This window comes from Balaenoptera borealis (assembly GCF_965194805.1).
Source record: "Balaenoptera borealis genome assembly, chromosome: 8".
NCBI lineage: Eukaryota > Metazoa > Chordata > Mammalia > Artiodactyla > Balaenopteridae > Balaenoptera > Balaenoptera borealis.
In genome coordinates, this window is record NC_138865.1 from 53,358,646 (window position 1) to 53,377,954 (window position 19,309).

General features: G+C 39.7%; 1 protein-coding gene and 1 long non-coding RNA gene across 4 annotated transcripts in view; one reads left to right on the forward strand and one right to left on the reverse strand.

Moving 5' to 3' along the window:
- MLLT3 (MLLT3 super elongation complex subunit) overlaps positions 1 to 19,309 on the forward strand; it is a 249,382-nt gene that overhangs the window by 189,154 nt on the left and 40,919 nt on the right. The gene's annotated exons all lie outside the window — the stretch shown is intronic.
- LOC309632938 lies at positions 1,647 to 9,539 on the reverse strand. Its single transcript, XR_014247159.1, has 2 exons — positions 5,707 to 9,539; positions 1,647 to 5,670 (listed from the first exon to the last, which is right to left on the reverse strand). It is a non-coding gene; the product is annotated as an uncharacterized lncRNA (long non-coding RNA).

Sequence of the window (19,309 nt, forward strand, 5' to 3'; positions counted from 1 at the left end):
ATTGGACGAGTGTGAAGAATTGGGAAGGACCAGGGAAAAAAGGTTATTCACTTGGTATGTCTGTAAAGAAAATATCTTGCCTTGGTACAGGTTAGTTACGATTAAAAGGAAGAACTTTTTAAAGAAACTTTTCCATAATTAAGTTAGATTCAGGTTTTATATAAAAATAAAATTCAGTGCTATTAAGATGGATTGGGAAGCTTAGATTGTTGATTCGTATGGTTCTTCTCAGTTACGATGTTTGTATACTTTGTATGTGAGTAGAGAAAATAGAAGTGGGGTATCCATGGTTTATATACCTGCATGATTTTTGAGGAATCACTTATTTGTTGATGAGTATGTAGGTAGGTAGGTAGTAAAGTAATCAAATAATTAGGAGTATGCACTCTGGTGTCAGACAAGCTGTGTTTTGAATCGCAGCTCCACCATTGATCTTAGTTAAACAATTTGACCTTCTATATTTCTTAGTTTATTTTTTTGTGAAATAGAGATCATAATAGCCTTTACTTTGTAGGATTATTGTGAAAATAGTCAATCCGGGTAAATCACTTAACATACTAATCAAAAAATGTTATGAGGGACTTCCCTGGTGGCGCAGTGGTTAAGAGTCTGCCTGCCAATGCAGGAGACACAGGTTCGAGCCCTGGTCCGGGAAGATCCCACATGCCTCAGAGCAACTAAACCTGTGCACCACAACTACTGAGCCTGTGCTCTAGAGCCCACGAGCCACAACTGCTGAGCCTGTGCGCCACAACTACTGAAGCCCGTGGGGTCTAGGGCCCATGCTCCGCAACAAGAGAAGCCACCGCAATGAGAAGCCCGTGCACCGCAAAGAAGAGTAGCCCCTGCTCACCACACTAGAGAAAGCACGCGGGCAGCAACAAAGACCCAACGCAGACAAAAATAAATTAAAACAAAAAATGTTATGAGCCATTTGTTACATGATTTGGCTTCTGGCGGTCTTTATAACCTATAGCTTTGAAAGAGTTTTTTTTTTAGAGATTTATTATTTTATTTATTTATTTTTATTTTTGGCTGCATCAGCTCTTAGTTGCAGCACACAGGATCTTCGTTGAGGCGTGCAGGATCTTTCCTTATGGCGCTCAGTCTCTTTGTTGCAGCACTCGGGCTTCTCTCTAGTTGTGGTGTGCAGGTTTTCTCTCTCTATTTGTGGCACACAGGCTCCAGGGTGCATGGGCTCTGTAGTTGTGGTGCACAGGGTCCAGAGCGCATGGGCTGTGTAGCTTGCAGCACACACAGGCTCTAGTTGAGGCGTGTGGGCTCAATAGGTGTGGTGCTTGGGCTTAGTTGCCCAGTGGCATGTGGGATCTTAGTTCCCTGACCAGGGATCGAACCCGTGTCCCCTGCATTGTAAGGTGGATTCTTTACCACTGGACCACCAGGGAAGTCCCTGAAAGAAATTTTTTGATATTCAAAAATACAGCAGAATTCTAGTGTCCTTTTTCAAGAGTGGGTTAAATGTTTTAAAAGAGAAAAAGTACTTGGAATATATGTCACATTCCTCTGAATTTTGTCTTGAGGAGGTATATGACCTTGATATTGATGTGCATGTGTAACATGGAAAAATACAGGACAGAGCATCTCAGTTTTATTTATTTATTTATCTATCTATCTATCTATCTATTTTTAACTTTTTAAAAAATAATTTATTTATTTATTTATGGCTGTGTTGGGTCTTCATTGCTATGTGTGGGCTTTTCTCTAGTTGCGGCGAGCGGGGGCTACTCTTCATTGCAGTGCACGGGCTTCTCATTGCGGTGGCTTCTCTTGTTGCGGAGCATGGGCTCTAGGCGCGTGGGCTTCAGTAGTTGTGGCACCCAGGCTCAGTAGTTGTGGCTTACGGGCTCTAGAGCGCAGGCTCAGTAGTTGTGGCGCATGGGCTTAGTTGCTCCGCACCATGTGGGATCTTCCCAGACCAGGGCTCAAACCCGTGTCCCCTGCATTGGCCGGTGGATTCTTAACCATTGCGCCACCAGGGAAGTCCCAGCATCTCAGTTTAAATCAATAGTTAAGCCAAAGTTTCCCAGGATCTTTCAGCTTTTTAATTAAATGAGATAAAGGGCAAGGACTTACCTAGTACTGCATTGGTAGGCACTTGGTAGATTTTTTTTTTATTGCTGTTACTATTAAATCATTTTTTAGGATGTCTTCTTTTATCTTTGGATTAATATTAATATGACTGAAAGAGTAATTTTTAAATAGGATTTGAAATTCCTGAGATGTTTCTCATTTTATAAAGAACTCTAATATTGTCACATGAAAGTCCATCAGTAATTTTCCTTTACAGAAGAATTTGGGAGGAGGCAGCGGGGAGGGCGGCGAGGGAGGCGGAAGGACTGTTTTATGGTGGGTGAGCGTTTAGCAAAGACTGAAAACATGATAAGGGCCCGTTTTTGTTATGTATGTAAATGTTAGCATTAAGAATATTTTGCATTCAAGAACTTAGGTAATTCCATCAGAGTAAAGCTGTTCTTGGTTGAGGAATTCATCTTTTTGTGGCCACAATGGTCACTTACGGCAAGTGACTGTTCTTACTCGTCACTGGCGCTAACTAGCAGCTAGAAAGGGTGAGGCTCTGAGTGTATCTGGGTGAACTAAAAGTTTGTAATTGTGTTTTGCATTAACCTGTTTAAACTTTAATCGAGAATTTAAAAAAACAAACATCCTTTACCCTTCCTGTAATTTCCTAGTTTTTGTTTTTCATGTAACTCTGCTTCTAAAGAGAAGTTTATTGAGTTTATCTGGTTTTGTGATATGAGGAAGTTTAGTATTCATAGCAGAGAAGGGGGAAAAACAGTAAAAGAAAATTGAAATAACCATTTATGATCAGATTTGGTTATGGTAGTAATTTCCTTATCGTTGCCTTCACTTTTTTTTCACCTTGCTTTGTAGAGATTTAATTATAATTTAAAAGTGCAGAAGTTGAAAGTTTTAATTGTCTTTCCTTGTAAATGGTCAGACTACATTTGGTAAAATGTTACCCTCTTCAACCTGAAGTGTGAGAAATGAAATTGTAATCGTGTCTTGATAGTTTGGCTTACCAAAGTGTTTTCCTGGATAAAATCTTGAGAGAGAAAGATGAAATCTCATCAAATGGAGTGGGTTTTCCCAAGGGTGGGTGGTGGTTCAGATACAGGGTAAAGACTGCAAACCACCTTAGCAGAAGTTTCTTTGGAAAAGAAAAAAAGGAAGGAGAAGGAAAAAGGAACTTCCCTCCTTTTGTGGTGCCTCATTTCCTCCAGCCGCACCCTGTGCCTTGCCGTGCTTACCCTGTCTGGAGCTGGCAGTAGATGTCCTGCTGTTGAAGCACTGTCCTCAGGTTTTTATGTGATGGAAGGTTGTCACAGTCAGAGAAGAAGGTCCTTATTGTGCTTTCAAAGTGGTTTTTTAATGACTTGTAATGCCAGCACATGCAAGAGCTGTAAAGTCTGTAAGTATGGTGAGTGAGCAGCTAGAGAGGCCCTTCATTAAAGGGCTGCCCTGACCCTCTGGCGGGGGCGGGGGGTTGGTGGCTCTCGTTATGGACTCCTGTTCTCTGCATTTTATAACTGGAAGTAAACATACCTGAAGGGGTGCAATTCTCCTCTGGTAGATGCAGCCCATTGTGGAACATTCATTAGCATAATTGGCAGAAAGTTACCTTTGTTGGATACATGGAGATATTTCACCTGACCTGTTCCTAATGCTTGGTTGTTTGTTGTCTGTGCTAGATGTGATCAGATGGAGGAGGGTGCAGCCCTAGTCAATCAACTGATCATTTATTCAGCCACATTCCTCACTTGTCCCAAAAAAGATTTGAAGCAATTAAAAGGGAGATTTTTTTTAAAAAACTACATTCGAGGCTCTTTCTTTTCCTTGTTTGGGTGCCATACTAAGCGCAAATGGTTTTTCAGTTTTTAAGTTAAATAATTCCTTAGAAGCCCTTAGGTAGCTGAGGGTCATGAACAGACAGGGGGCCCTATCATTGAAGAGTTGGTTGTCATCAATAATTGCCAACACCTGGCATTTTCACTTGCTTGTATTGAATTTTCTCTCTCTCCCAGTAAATTCCACGAGCCTCCTTCAAGGAAGCTGCATTGCCTATTCAGTGCATTCTTGTTTCTTACTCTAAGGCCCATGATCTTTATGTAATTGTCCTATCTGTCATCTTTAGACACAAAGTCAAAGATGTGACTCAACATGGTCTTTGCATGACTCGCTTTACCATGTCGTTGGGATGCCTGATATTTGTAGCTAAACTTTCCTTTGGTGCTTTCTATGTGCTAGTCACCCTTCTAAATACTTCACTTGTTTTAACTCATTTAACTCTTAAAACAATCTGTGAGATAGACTCTTATTAGCCCCATTTTATAGATGAGGAAACTGAGGCTCAAAGGTTAAGAAACTTGGGGGTGAAGCAAATCTTATTTTCCCAGGAATTCCCAATATTATAATTGCAGAGATGTGCTTCATGAAATTGGCATCACTGCTATGAAAGTCTTATTTGTTTGTTTTTTGGCCACACTGAGCAGCATGTGGGATCTTAGTTCCATGACCAGGGATCGAACCCGTGCCCCCTGCAGTGGAAGCGTGGAGTCTTATTAACCACTGGACTGCCAGGGAAGTCCCTTTTTTGTTTTGTTTTGATGAAAGCTTTTGATATCGTATTTCTTGTTCCATTTTTGAATTCTGTTTCTTTGACATGTCTATTGGTTTGGGCTGTACCAACAGCCTTCAGGAGGTGACAGGTTGTCCTCATAGGTGGATTTGGCATACATATTCAGAACTGAGGGACGTGCTATGAAACATCCAGGAACCTCTCACTTCTTATATATATTTGCTTAAAATAAGACAGACCCTCATAGTTCTGAATTTTAACATTATTATAAGGTATCATCAGCACTATCTCCCTGCTCTCAGAATTTTCCCCACTTGCTTTTGTGTGAGAATTTATGTTTAACAGAGCTGAGCTGTAATATCAAGCTTTCCCAGAAGGTGCCACCAAATAACAAATGCTGTCCTCCAGTTTGAAGATTCCTTCTTATTGAATCTTCTAGTTCCATTTTGTAATTTCATTTTATAATGTCTCTAAGGTATTCAAAATAACGGGTGTGCTTTCTTTGAATTAGGAGATAAGATAATGCAATGGATTAGTAGAGGGTGGTTTTCTTTTGGTGTCTATGTAATTATTTAACCAAGTTTGAGAAATTGTTCTCAGTGGGTAACAATTTATGACTGTAAACTTTCAAGGCAGTGTCAAGGTCCACAAAGAAAAATTACCCCTAAGAGGCTTCTTTAGGTCACGAGAGGTGACTGCACAGTGAGATGTTCCCAGATAAAGTCAAAGATCCTTCCACTAGGCGAAAGAAAATGGAAAAGCATTTACTAAAGTGTGTGGAGATAAGCAGACTTTTGCCTTTGAATTCTGAAGACATAGGGGATGGGGATGTGTGAGGACTGGGATAGGGAGAAATTTTCAGAGTCGGTGACACAGAGAAAAGAAAATTTCCTTGCCTTACTTGGTCATGGGAAGAAAATGTATTTATGGGGTCCTCAGATGTTACTTAAGTAAATAAGGTAATTACTAGAGTGCCCTGGTTTGGGACCTCGGTGTTTAGAATCACAGTACTGTTTTTTTGAAAACTAAATTGTTGACCCTTGCTTTATTTTCTGACCCTTCTATTTTTGCTTTAAATGTGATAAAACTGTCATGTCACTTTGAGTAAGTACAAACATTTCCTTCTAAACATGTTTAATTGTTTTTAATATTTTTTAATTACTTCAGTCTTGTTTAATAACATTTGAAAATGTTTATGTACTCCTATATGTAAACACTGTATTAGGTAGTACAGATGGTACAAAATTAGAATTTAGGCTCAGCTTTGAAGGAAGGGAAGCATGAATTAGTGGAGATGAGAGGTAGGTGGGTAGGAGAAGTCATTCCTGATTGGAGGAAACAACTTGAGAAAAAAAAAATCACAGCTGATGACAAATGTAGACAAGTCTGTGTTGTCCTTACTGAAAATGAAGAGAACTCTTATACACGAATCCCTGCAAGTTAATTTATCAAACTGGATAAATTCCAGTTTGGAATTCCTTGTCAGGAATGAAGGAAACCTTATTGAACTGTACTTCATGTGAGGTGTGTCCTGGACACTTTCACTCTGTAACCTCTTATTTCATCCATACATTGTGTGAGATAGCTTTTTTCCTCATCTTACAGATGTGAAAGCAGCAGAGCTAGAATTTGAATCCAGGTCTGACCCATGCCAAAGCCCATGCTTTTTCGTACAGTACCATGGATTAAACCTTGTTGAGAGAGAAATCGCATCAAATTAAAACCACTGTGGGACTGATTAAACCTCTTCAAGAAAAAAATCGAATTAGCAGCATTAACTCTCCGACCTTCTGCCTACCTCTGATCCTCTGATAACGTTACCATAGTTCAGTGAAAGGGGGAGAATAAGAAATAAGATGTAGTAGCCACAGTACTTGGGTTCTTGGCTATGAATAATGGGTGCAGGGAGACCTGGCTTTGATTTCCACAGTCCTGATCAACTCATGCTTTATATAATTTTCTAAGCAGCAGAATTGCAGAAAGTTTTGAGAGGTGGTGGTACCTTAGAGCCTATCCAGGGGGCACTTATTTACCAGTTTATTGACTTACTACGTTTTTTCATACGCCTTATACCAGAGACTAGGACACGGCCAGTGTGACTGTGAGAGCTCCCATCTACTATATTGCATTATCTTAAGGTTGTACTCATGGAGGATATAAAGAAGGAACATAGGGCTCCCTTGTCCTGGAACATAGCCATCCCTGGCTAATAAATTATCTTCTTTTCCTGGGCCCAGGAGAGGTGGTCCAGGAGGCATGGCCCTAGAGCATACACTTGGAATCAAAAGACAAGACAGAATCAGCTTACTAGTAGTTAACTGTAAAATGTGGATTTTAACGATAATGATGAGATTATTGATGCAAACTGCCACTCAGGTATTAATTCACGCAGAAGTATTAATTATGTCATAGACAAAGACTTAACCTTTTTACTTGGTAATTTATGAATTGTATTCTATGAAGATCCGGTGTTGGCAGGTGTTCTTGTAAAGATTAAGAGGCAAGGCTACAGTCTAGGAATTTAGTGATTTATAATCCACGGCCACAGTGTAGTTTTTACTCCAGCACATGTTTTTAAAATGTCATTTTCCACTCAGCCTAACCTTAGATTGTATTAGGAATCAAAGCAAAGTCTTGCTGGAAGTACACCCTGGTTTAAAATGTTTAGTATCTGACAAATTCTACTCGAGGTGACCTGACACATTTTCAGGATTATAAAGTGTTCACTCTACTTTCAAGTTTCCTCCTCTTTCTCGTTATTTTCCAGGATTGTTTTAATTAAAGGTGAACATCAGACTTGTTGTTGATCTTGTGATGGGTTATTTTAAAGTACTAGGTTATCCAGTAATCTTAGGTGAGAGTCATGCCTTACTCTTGCTTACCAAGCCTGCCTTCATGGTCCAGCCACTTTCAGAGACATGCAACAAGTCCCCTCCCTGCTTTTAAAGATAAGCCATGCACAGTCCTCCTTGGGTTGTGTAATAAAACCAGTGAGTCTCATAGATCCCTCCCCCAAAACTAAGGTTTGAAGGAAAGAGGTGGTGTGTCCCATGTTGCCCATCTTTATTTCCTCATCATATTAATAGGTCTGTTGTCTCTCTTTTCTCTTTAGAAAACCTTCCACAGCTTAATATGTACTCTTCTAAAGATTTAAGACCCAATTTGGAAACCATGAACATCTATTTTTAATACAGCATTTACTTCACAATTTAGAAAATTATAGGATTTTTAAAAGCAGGAAGACTTCAGAAATTTCCTTTAACAACTTGTATTTTGCAGAGCAGAACCTGAGGCCAAGTTTCATAACCTGCCCAAGATCATTGCCCCCAAAAAACCTGCCCCTGCTCTCATTGTTCCCCAAAAAGGCCCTAGGAGGCAGGTCCCTAGTTGATGTGCCATTGTCATTTCCAGTTGGAACAGTTTATAATCCTTCTTACGTCCTGTCCTCCCTTCCCCAAACTCTCCTCCACTTGAACAATGTTGAACTGCTTCCTGATGAGTGGTTTATGCCCATTAGGCATAAGACCTCTTGGCCCTGCATCTCACTCTGTGTCCCCTTGTTGAATGAATGGACCTTACATTTCACATCCTCAGCAGAATCCCCCTGAAAAGCCTCATGCCATGTCTCAGTGAGGGTAGGGTGTTAATCTCAGGGGATATTACAGAGATTAATTGGTGAAAAATTTGATAGACTTGTTCCCTGGTCATCCTTGATTGTCTTTGGGAAAATACCGACCAGAATAATCATGGCTTGGTATATTTCAGGAGAAAAATAAATCACTAGACAAAATAGAAAATGACACATTTACATATCTAGCAAATCAAAGATCTTAATATTGTTTAATAATAAAAACATGGAAAGAGCTTTAAAAACCTCCAGTATGAATGAAGTCTTTACTTGGACAAGCGGATGTTCTTAACAGATGAAACTTGACTCCTGCTCTCTCCTGCGCTCCAGTGTCTTCAGGATCTGCCTCTGTGTGCTGTGTTCCCCTTAGTCTCTCTACGAGGGAGAGGCACCCCTCTGAGGCAAACTGAGGCATCCCGCATACCAAACAGCCAGCCTCTCACCCTGCCTCCAACTCTCCAATTAGCCCTGATGCTCTTTGGGCTATAATCCCTTCACTTCCTTTCCTTCACTGACAGACATCTCAAAAGCTTACTTCTCAACCCATTGTGGTCTGGCTTTTCCTCTTGGAAACTATCCTTAAAACTACCACTGGGAAAAGGTCACCAGTGCTTTCCGGATTCTTATGTAGAAAACATCTTCTAAGCATTGGATTTTTACCTTTCCAGCATCTTTGACTTGCTTTTCTGTTCTATTCCTTGGCCCTGTTATACCTACCCTGATCCCTCTAACCATTCTCTGTGAGTCTCCTTTGTCAGCTGATCTTCCTCTACCAACCTTAAGTTGCCATTGCCAGTTTCTTTCTTTTCTATTATATAATCTTTCCCTGGATAATCGCTGCTTACCTGTCTCCTGTCTCTTGCCTTTCTCAGACCCTTCTCTATTTAACTATCTATAACACAGACAAATTCTGGAAGGAAATATGCAAAAGGATGTAAAACAACTGGTTAAAATGGTATTATGGGTCATTTTCAAAATATCTTTCTTTTTTTAAAAAAGTTTTTAATTAATTAATTATTTATTTTTGGCTGTGTTGGGTCTTCGTTGCTGTACGAGGGCTTCCTCTAGCTGCAGCAAGCAGAGGCCACTCTTCATCGCGGTGCACGGGCCTCTCACTGTCACAGCCTCTCTTGTTGCGGAGCACAGGCTCCAGACGCGCAGGCTCAGTAGTTGTGGCTCACGGGCCTAGTTGCTCTGCGGCATGTGGGATCTTCCCAGACCAGGGCTCGAACCCGTGTCCCCTGCATTGGCAGGCAGATTCTCAACCACTGCGCCACCAAGGAAGCCCCCCCAAAATATCTTTAATACTGCTGTTTTTAAACAACATCTCCTTGTTTCAAAATCTCAGATCCTATGTGGGCTAAACACTAAATTCTCTTTTCTTTTTGTAATCTTTTACTATGGAGAATTTCAAATATACACAAAATATGCAGAATAGTATCATGAGCCTCCCATTCATTCATCACTCAGCTTCAACAATTATTAGCTGATGACCATTCTTGTTTCAACTGTGCCATCTACCCTTCCCCCAGTATAATTTTTAATAAAATCCTAGATGTCATATTAATCCATTCACAGATATTTCAATGTGAATCTCTAAAAAATAAGAACTTTTTAAAAACAGAACTAAAATATCACTATCACATCTGAACAAATTAATAATTCTTTTTTTTTAATTAATCAATTAATTTATTTATTTTTGGCTGCGTTGGGTCTTCGTTGCTGTGCGCGGGGTTTTCTCTAGTTGCGGCGAGCAAGGGCTACTCTTTGTTGTGGTGCGTGGGCTTCTCATTGCGGTGGCTTCTCTTGTTGTGGAGCGCAGCCTCTAGGTGCACGGGCTTCAGTAGCTGTGGCATGCGGGCTCAGTAGTTGTGGCTTGTGGGCTGTAGAGCGCAGGCTCAGTAGTTGTGGCGCACGGGCTTAATTGCTCTGCAGCATGTGGGATCTTCCCGGACCAGGGCTCGAACTCATGTCCCCTGCATTGGCAGGCGGATTCTTAACCACTGCGCCACCAGGGAAGTCCAAATTAATAATTCTTAATATCATCAAATATCTAGTCACTGAGCAAATTTCCAGTAGAAGCAAAACGTCATAAATTTTCTTTTTGTTCTTACGGTTTGTTTGAATGAGGATCCAAAAAAGGTCCACGTCTTGCAATTTGTAAAAATGTCTTTTAAGTCCTTTTTAATCTGTAGGTCCTCTCTTATCTCTTTTTTCATGTAAAAGTTCAAGAAAAAAAAAAAAAACTTGGTTGTTTGCCTTATAGAATTTCTCAGTTTGGACTTTGCTGATAGTATCTTTGTGGTGTATTTTCTGTAAATTAGGGGTGTAGCCAGATTTAGGTTAGGTTTTGTTTTGGGGGCAAGACTATTTCATGGATGGAGTTGTTAGCTTTCATCGGGAGGCCTGTAACGTGAGGTTATCTCTTGTTTTGTGACGTTAGCGCCCATTGATGCTCAGGGCCTAGATGCATTAATTCATTAGGGGTTGTCAGCTGGTGGTATTTTTATTCTACCATTCTTTCTTCATTTATCAGCCAGAACTCACCTATCTAGAGAAACTCTCCCTTTTCTACCCTTTGTTTAACCAACAGTTAGTTTGTCTAGGAAAAGTAAAACCTTTCCCTTTTTTTAAAAAACCAGTTTTCAAAAGAATGGGTTTGGTTCCCTGGCATCCTTTAACAATAGCTAGTTTTTTTCAAGCATTGCTTTTAAGACTTCTTCAATCTGTCCTTTCCGCCCTCATCTTTCTTTGCCCTCCCTTATACTTTAGTGATCCTAAAATATTAGCAATCTTCGGTTCCCTGATCATTCCATGCTATTTTACGTCCTAGTGAAATACCCTTGGTCCTTTATGACCTGGTTAACATTCACCTTTTCTTTGAAGCTTTTCTAAATAATCTGCCGCACTTAAATGAATCCCTCCCTCCTTTGTGCTCCCTCCATTAACAGTTTATATTTTGATTATAGTTGTTATTCTCTCATATTAACGTGTTTTTCTCCTGATCAGTAGGGTATTTTGAGGGCAGATACAGACTCTTAACTATCTGATTTCTCAGCTCTTTGCACTGTGCCTGGTACTTAATTGGTGCTCAACAAATATTGAGTTAAATAGTGTAAAGATTTATTTATACTTATGTATTTATAATTGAGTTCTCTTAACTGACTTATATATTTATAGATATCTTAACTATAAATACATCCAAATGATCTGGAAATGTGATAGTTGGCCCCTCCCCTTCAAGAGGGTAGAGTAGACAGGCCACAAAGAATGGGAGAGCTCCCTGTATAAAGAAGACAAATATTGGCCCTCTTAGAGCACACAGTTCAGGGGATAACCCACCATTATATGAATAAGTTCATACAGTAGAATCCTGGGATAACCTGGAGGCCAAGGTAAGCAAGTTGTATAAATAGGATTGCACTTTACCGGTCTTTGTAGCCCTTGCTTTTGTGTTGGAGGACATAAACTAGCCAAGGAGGGTGGAGCTCTTGAAAACTCCCACGAAACGACCCGAGATTTTTGTGTTAACTGATTCTACCATGAAGAGTATTAAACCACAAAAATAACAAAGGGGAGGCAAGGACCACAGATTAATCTTTTATTGAGACAGCAGAGGGATGTCATAGTCTAAAGTCCTAAAACGTTTGCTTCTGTATTTTAAAAAAGCAAATAGTTTTCAGAGAAATTTCAATAACAGGATGTCTAAGTGAAAGAAATTTCTGCCTCCCTACTTCCTATAGCGACTGTGTGGAGTCATGATAACGTGAGAGCTATACGACCACCTTGTTTTTGCTGTCTTTGTGATCATGAAATATGATTACATTCTCTCTAATGTTTATATGTACTCTTGAAATTATTGGAACTGGTAAAATAACACTTGCATAGTGTATAAAAGGAACTATTTTTCCCCCCTTCTGTTTCCTCAGGTTGCATAATTACCATGACAGATTAGCTTTAAATTAATAATGTTAATTTGGTTGTTAAATAATTATTAAACCATCACATTTGAGTATCAGCAACTGTGCAATTAAATGCTTATTGTATATGTGGAAGAATGAATAAAAAAATACAAAAGATTTAAGTTCCTAACCGCAAGGGGCAAGAATTGTAAAAAAAAAAAAAAAAAAAAAAAAGTTCTACTGAACAGTAACACTTAATGCTGAGAGAAATCAGATGTAGGGGATGCAGTTAGTTTCCCCAAAGAATTAGCATCTTAGTCAGTTTTCAAATATATATTTAATTGCACTCATCAGAGACTTAGCATTTCTAAGGGTGGTTTTAAGAGAGTCATGATTACACTATAAAACTAAAATTATAACCAAGTATAATTTATCACTGTGGGTGGTTGAATCTATTAGAATAAAACATGGACTGAAGACAGCAGCCATCATTTTGAAAAGGAAAATGTTACCACATCCATCTTCTCTTAAGGAAAGACATCTCCCCAGCACATGTACTTTGAAACCTTATTAAGGTATCCTAAAACTTACACAGGCATATCTATTTTTATTGTGCTTTGTTTTATTGTACTTCACAGATATTGTGTGTGTTTTACAAATTGAAGGTTTGTGGAAAGCCTCCTTTGAGCAAGTCTCTCAGCACCATTTTTCTACCAGCATTTGCTCACTTCATGTCTCTGTGTCACATTTAGTAATTCTTGGGATATTTCAAGCCCTTCACCAACCAAAAGATTATGGGTCAGATGATGGTTAACAATTTTGAGCAATAAATTTTTTAAAAATTAAGATATATACATTGTTTTTTTAGGCATATTCCTATTGCACACTTAATAGATATGTGTTGGGAAACCAAAAAGTTTGTGGCACTCGCTTTATTGCAATATTCACTTTGTTACAGTGGTCTGGAACAGAACCTGTAATATCTCCAAGATGTGTTCTCTCCTGTCTTCAGTTCTGGGGATCTCCTAAGTTGGAACTTGCATGCTAATGCATCCTGAACAGCAGCCCCTCTACCAAGCTGTTAAGCGACCCTACAGGGTCTGCAACCAAAAGCTCCACTAATGGGCCTGCGCTGGTAACAGTGCTCACCATTCCTCTATGAAACATCTCACTGTTGCCCATCACTGGTGGGTGCTCTTTTATACTCTGCACTCCGCAGGTTGAGTGGTATACTCACCGAGAAACCAAGTAGTTGTTCCCAAACTTGTATGAGTGTTCCACTTGTAATTACATTAGTTAGTTAAATGTTATATAAACCAATAATATACACAAAAGGTAATTGTTTCTACAAAAACTAAGTTGAAACATCAAGTGAAGTTTTTTACACCAAGGGAAAAAAAAATCTTAAGAATCTAGAAGGACTCTGCATTTCCAATAGCTATGCAAGTCTCTGAATTATTGCTTATAGAGGGTGATCACTGATAATGTATTGAGTGTGGTTATGTAAGACTTTTCAGACTCCACTCAAAGAAAACTCCTTGATCGTACATCAAAAGATTGGTTGGGGACTTCCCTGGTGGCACAGTGGTTAGGAATCTGCCTGCCAGTGCAGGGGACACGGATTTGAGCCCTTGTCCGGGAAGATCCCACGTGCCGCGGAGCAACTAAGTCCGTGCGCCACAACTACTAAGCCTGCGCTCTAGAGCCCGTGAGCCACAACTACTGAAGCTCGCGCTCAGAGCCTGTGCTCCACAACAAGAGAAGCCACCGCAATGAGAAGCCCACGCACCGCAACCAAGAGTAGCCCCCGCTCGCCGCAACTAGAGAAAGCCTGCGCACAGCAACAAAGACCCAAACAACGCAGCCAAACATAAATAAATAAATTTTACAAAAAAAAAAATTTGGTTGATTAATGTGTCTTTATAAACTTTTAGTTAAAATAAAATAAGGGATGTGGGTTATTTTTTAAAACTAGTTCTAGAATCTTCCACCCGACAGATGTTCACTAGCCAAAAATCTTGACTGCTCTTCACCTGTGATCCTGGTACTTTCTTTCTTGATCCTTGAGTTAGGGTGAGAGTCCATCAACAGCAATCTCTTGCCTCTCCTTTTCTGCATTATTCCATTTTATGAATGGTGATCTTATTCGTATCTGACCTCTTACATGGAGTTTATAGGATCAGTCAGTTTGTAGGATCAGTCTCCAGGTGAGTATAATTAAATATATATTTGAAAACTGACTAAGATGCTAATTCTTTAGGGAAACGAAATGCATCCCCTACATCTGATTTCTCTCGGCATAGGTGTTACTGTTCAGATGCGTTTATAGGATCGGTCAGTTGGGCAGCGTCCCTGCCCACCGACGTGTCCTTCAGCATTAGAGTGCTTATGTAATGCACTCTGGACACAGGAATCTGCTGGTAACCATCGTGTGTTAGGCCCCGGAAAGCAGGTTGTCCATGTTTTGGTGAGGAACACAGACCATGTGTTTTTATAAAGCAAGTGAAAAAGGTATCCCAGAAAGAGTCTTGAGAGCTGGGAAAAGGCTCCAGGTCTGACACTTGAACTAGCTTTGTGATCTGGGGCAAAATAACCTCTTTGAGTCTTAATTTCATAATCCCTGAAATGTGAATAATAGCTCCCAAAATTGTTGTGTGAACCAAATGACACATAGTTGCTAGTTTGTAAATGTAGTAGAAACTGAGTGTTTCTAAACTAGTTTCCCCCTTCCTCCTTATTTTTAATAAAATGGGGATTCTTGGATTGTTAGGATTATTTGTGTAAAGGACTTCCCCAATTTTAAAATGCTGCTCAAAAGATTTTAAAGAGATGACTTTATCTAAATACATAACTGCAAACACAGTCTGCACTAAGCATTTTATTCTTCTAGTTGACAGATTTTGTTCTGCTTTGATGTAAAATTGCTGTTACGGATGCTTTGTTCGTATGTGTTAGCTAACTTTTGCCCAGTGTGCTTCCTCTTGTCTCCTGATTAAGCTTGTGAATTATTAAGGTGGGGACTCTGTTTGCTCAGAAAACAAGCCCAGGTCTGTCCTGACTACAGGGTCAGAAGATCCCGAAGTATACTTACCAGTGGTTTTCCTCACCTTGTTTACCTGCTGCTCAGCTGTCACTAATTCTGATGGCTTTTTAGCAGCCTAAAGCCTATAAAAATGCAGACTTGGATAGCATGTCTTAATCCATCTAAGGGCATGTAATGTACCGCGTAGGAAAGATTTATTTTGCTTTCATTGTGTGTGGTTGTGAACCGTGTCAGTAAGTCAAAGGAAAAGCTTTTAATTGTTACAGAAAGGATTGTTAAAAGGTGTTTAACCTAAATTTCTTTCCTGAATGCCAAATATCTTTCCAGGGGAGAAGGATGCCAAGTCTTTTCTGATTAGTTCATTATAGAATAGTGAACACATAGCCAAGATCAAAAGGCGATCAGGTTATGCATTAGATTCATAGCTGCATGTTCTAAAGTAGCTTTGAAAGTTATCCCATCAGTACCTTTTAAAGCTACCCATAAGATGCCACTTTACATCTGGCATCAGATCTATTAATTTGACTATTATGAATATGTAGGAATATTTTGAAAACTCCCATGGTCTTATAAAGCCTCCAGGCCCTTATTAGCAGAAAAATCTTGCCTTCTGCCAGGGCATGGAGCCAAGGTAAGATCCTTAAGTAGATAACATTTAGCATTTGAAATAATAATAAAGGGAAGTCCACATGGAGCTTTCAAGTTGTTACCCGTTTGAAATACCCAGTATGGAGTTGGAGTCCGAGGGAGAAGATTAAGCAGATGTCAGGCTTGTGTTGGCAGGATGCACTGCTGAACCACCTTCCCTCCAGAGTACTCTATGCCCGACACCCTGGGAAGGGCTTGGACTAATTCATTTGAGCCACCTGTTGCCTTGGAGGACACTACGGGTTGGTCCCTCCAACTACAGTATTAGCTTCATAGGTGGTGACTGATGAACTTGGAGAGATTATGGCCTTTCATTACTCCTGTGGGGCCTTTCTTTTACCTGCCCTTCTCTCACATGGGTCACCTTGGACTGAAATTCCTCCCCACCCCCAACAAAATATTAGGACACAGCTTCTTTGATAGATCCATTTAAAAAAAAAAAAAAAAAAGATAAAATAGCCCAGGACTTTCTCTTTTTCTCTGGAAGCTTTCTTTCTCCAAACTCTTGTTTTCTATTACTCTATTCCTTATTTTCCTCTCTTATCTGGGGAAAAAATTAAGAATACTTTCTGTGTTTTTTACAGGTATATCTTACAGCCAAGGTCGAATACTTTGTGAATAAAGATAACCCCTGGCCAAGGTGATCTCTCTTAGTGGTGGAGGAAGGTTGTGACTAGTTCTGTCATCTGAGTAGGGCAGTTCTCTCCTCCAGGTGGTAGAGTTATACACCAAGACATGGAGCTGGCGTCTTCTTTGTGGACCCCAAATTTTCCTATTAGGGGTATTGAGTTAAATTATCACCATTTAATTCTCCTCCTTACACAACTCTTCCCCGCCCCACCCCCAGCACCCCACCCCCGATTAAGGCTTTCTGGTAGACTTGAACTGTTAATTCTCTAATCAGGGCCAGGCTACCAATTGGCTCCTTGTCTAGGTAGAAGGAACCACAGCCGGTTTTCTTAAATCTGCTCACCACCCTCTTGTTTGGCACAGAGGGCGTCTTTTCTGTGTTCAGTTTGGGAAGAACTTCTCTGTCCCCCTGCTTCTACCTGAAAACTTGGTTCTGATTCTGGAAGAGGTTCCCCCCACCCAACCCTCCCCTCTCTTTTCTGGGGAGGCAAATCCCCTTTATTTGGTCTCTCAGTCTGCAGCCAGAAGCCTATGTGGGAATCCAGTCAGCCCCTTGAGGAAGAGTTGGTGAAAATTCTACAAACTGTGTAAGAGTCATTTTCCTCACCTGACTAGGAGCAGGGATGATGGCACTGAAAGATTTGGTTGGATGTTGTAAAGGATCATTAAAATGGCTATAAATCTTTTATAGATGTGAAGCTTTGCAGGAATGATAACTCTTATTAATCAGAGATGAAATGCTTTCAAGTAAAGCATCAAATAATCAGAACCAATGTATTATATACGTTTAAAAATTGATAATGTCAGTTACAAGTATATCTCAAGTTAGAATTATCACTTTTTCTTGTTACTCCAATTTTCTGTGGTCTTAAAGTTAGCTGTTCCTTTTAAGTGATTGGTACTTTAAAAAAAAGCATGAGTAATTATTACATAGGGCCAATAATGACTTTTTTCTCTCTCTCAATTAGTACTACTTTTGTCAGGCAATTAAATGTAGTTATGTCAGGCATAGCTGTTGGGACAAAGAATGGAGCCATTGCACGTATTTATAGCCTTCAGTCATTGGCCTTTTCTTATCAAATAACCTAAAACATTCAGACCTCTATTTAATTACGTCACTGAATAATTTTGAAATTGATGGGAAATCTTATGGACTTGCTTCAAAATTACTTGAAGATAATATAATGTACTTCTGTTAAAGACAGCGTTACAATGAGTAATATGAGTATTTGGCCTTGGAAGTGCGACAGTAAACATACAATGATAAAGTAAGCATGATCTCCTATGAGTAGACCTCACAATTCCTTAGTCCTACATTGTTTCCTAATAAAATTCTAGAATTGAATTTGAACTGTGTAGTCAAGGAGCATTTAAGAAAGTTTGTGACTGTCACTAGGTTCTAATGGCTTGTTATACCCTGGGAATCTAATATTCTTATTATAAGGTTGACTAGAGAATACAGTGACTCATCCATCAGTCTTTTAATGATACATTAGGATAAGGTAGAGGAGATATGAAAGCTGGGTGATTCTTGAGATAGGTGGATTTGTACTGCCTGAACAGACGCATTTAGAGTCTATGTCAGCCTGTCAAGAGACCCCTGTGGAGATCTCTTACAGAGCTTTGCATTTTTGCTGTCCTGTTTGTTATTTTTATGGTGAGTTTCATAAAGATATGGAAGGCATGCTCACCAGTGACCTAAAAATAGGAAGGATCATATATTTCATATTATCCCAGAATTATGATTAAAAAGTCTTATCAAATAGAAATGCTAGGCTAAACCCAAGAAAGGGAAATTTAACCGAGATAATTTTAAGTTCCCTCATTTAAAATCAAGTAGTTGTTTTGATTAGTAAAGGATAGGGAGATGGACCTTAGAGACAGTTTTTACTGGGGGCAGGGGTGGTGGGGAATGATGGTCTTGGTTACAGTGGCTCACCAGTGCTCTGTGAGCTAGTTTAATCTGAGACTGTGTTAATAGAAACATTGTATGTCAATCATGGAAAATTACAGCTCCATTACCTTCTGCCCCCATCAGACTACATCTGGGTCTCGTGTTTGGTGCCACATTTTAAAGATGCTGGCAAAGTAGAAATAGAGCTCTTAAAGCAGTCAGTGGACCCTGATGGGTCTGGGAACCACCAGGCATGGTTTAAGAAAAAAAGATTGAGACAAGACATAATAATTATCTTTATTTTTTGAAACAGTGTTCTTGGAAGTATCTCAGTGCTCTGATCAACAGGATTTGGCTTCTTGACAACTCAGGGAGTTGAGGCAGGATAAAGCAACTTGGGAGAGGCCTAAGGTGAGCAGGTTGCAGGGCATTTATCCTGGGAGGGTCCCTCTTACCTACCAGGTGTGCTGATGTTTGTGGCAAGCCGCCATTGATAGGCCCCTCCTTAGCCCCCCTCCCCCACTGAATTCCATGAAGTTTTGTCTTTTCCTTTAGTTGTTTTCTATCTTTAAGCTTTTGTAGCACCTGGGCTGTAGTGTGTCAAAGTAGTACAATAAAATGGGAGAAATATAAGAGTAGGTATATACTAAAATATTAACTTTCCCAAAGTTGCGTAATTTCTAGCTGTTCATTGGACATCTGTCACCTCCTTGTCTTCCTTCAATTAACTTCAACATTAGAGAATGATGTTTGATAGTGACAAAGAATTTTATATTTTTTTGCCCTACCTTGTTGTAGAAAAAATAGTGTAGCTCATAGAAATAATGCTTAGATGCAACAGCATGTGATTAGATTTAAAAGAGGTAGGTGTGGAAAGTGGGTCAGGAGGCAGATAAATCCAGGGTCTTTTTCACAGGCTGGAATATTTTCTCATGAAAATGTTAGA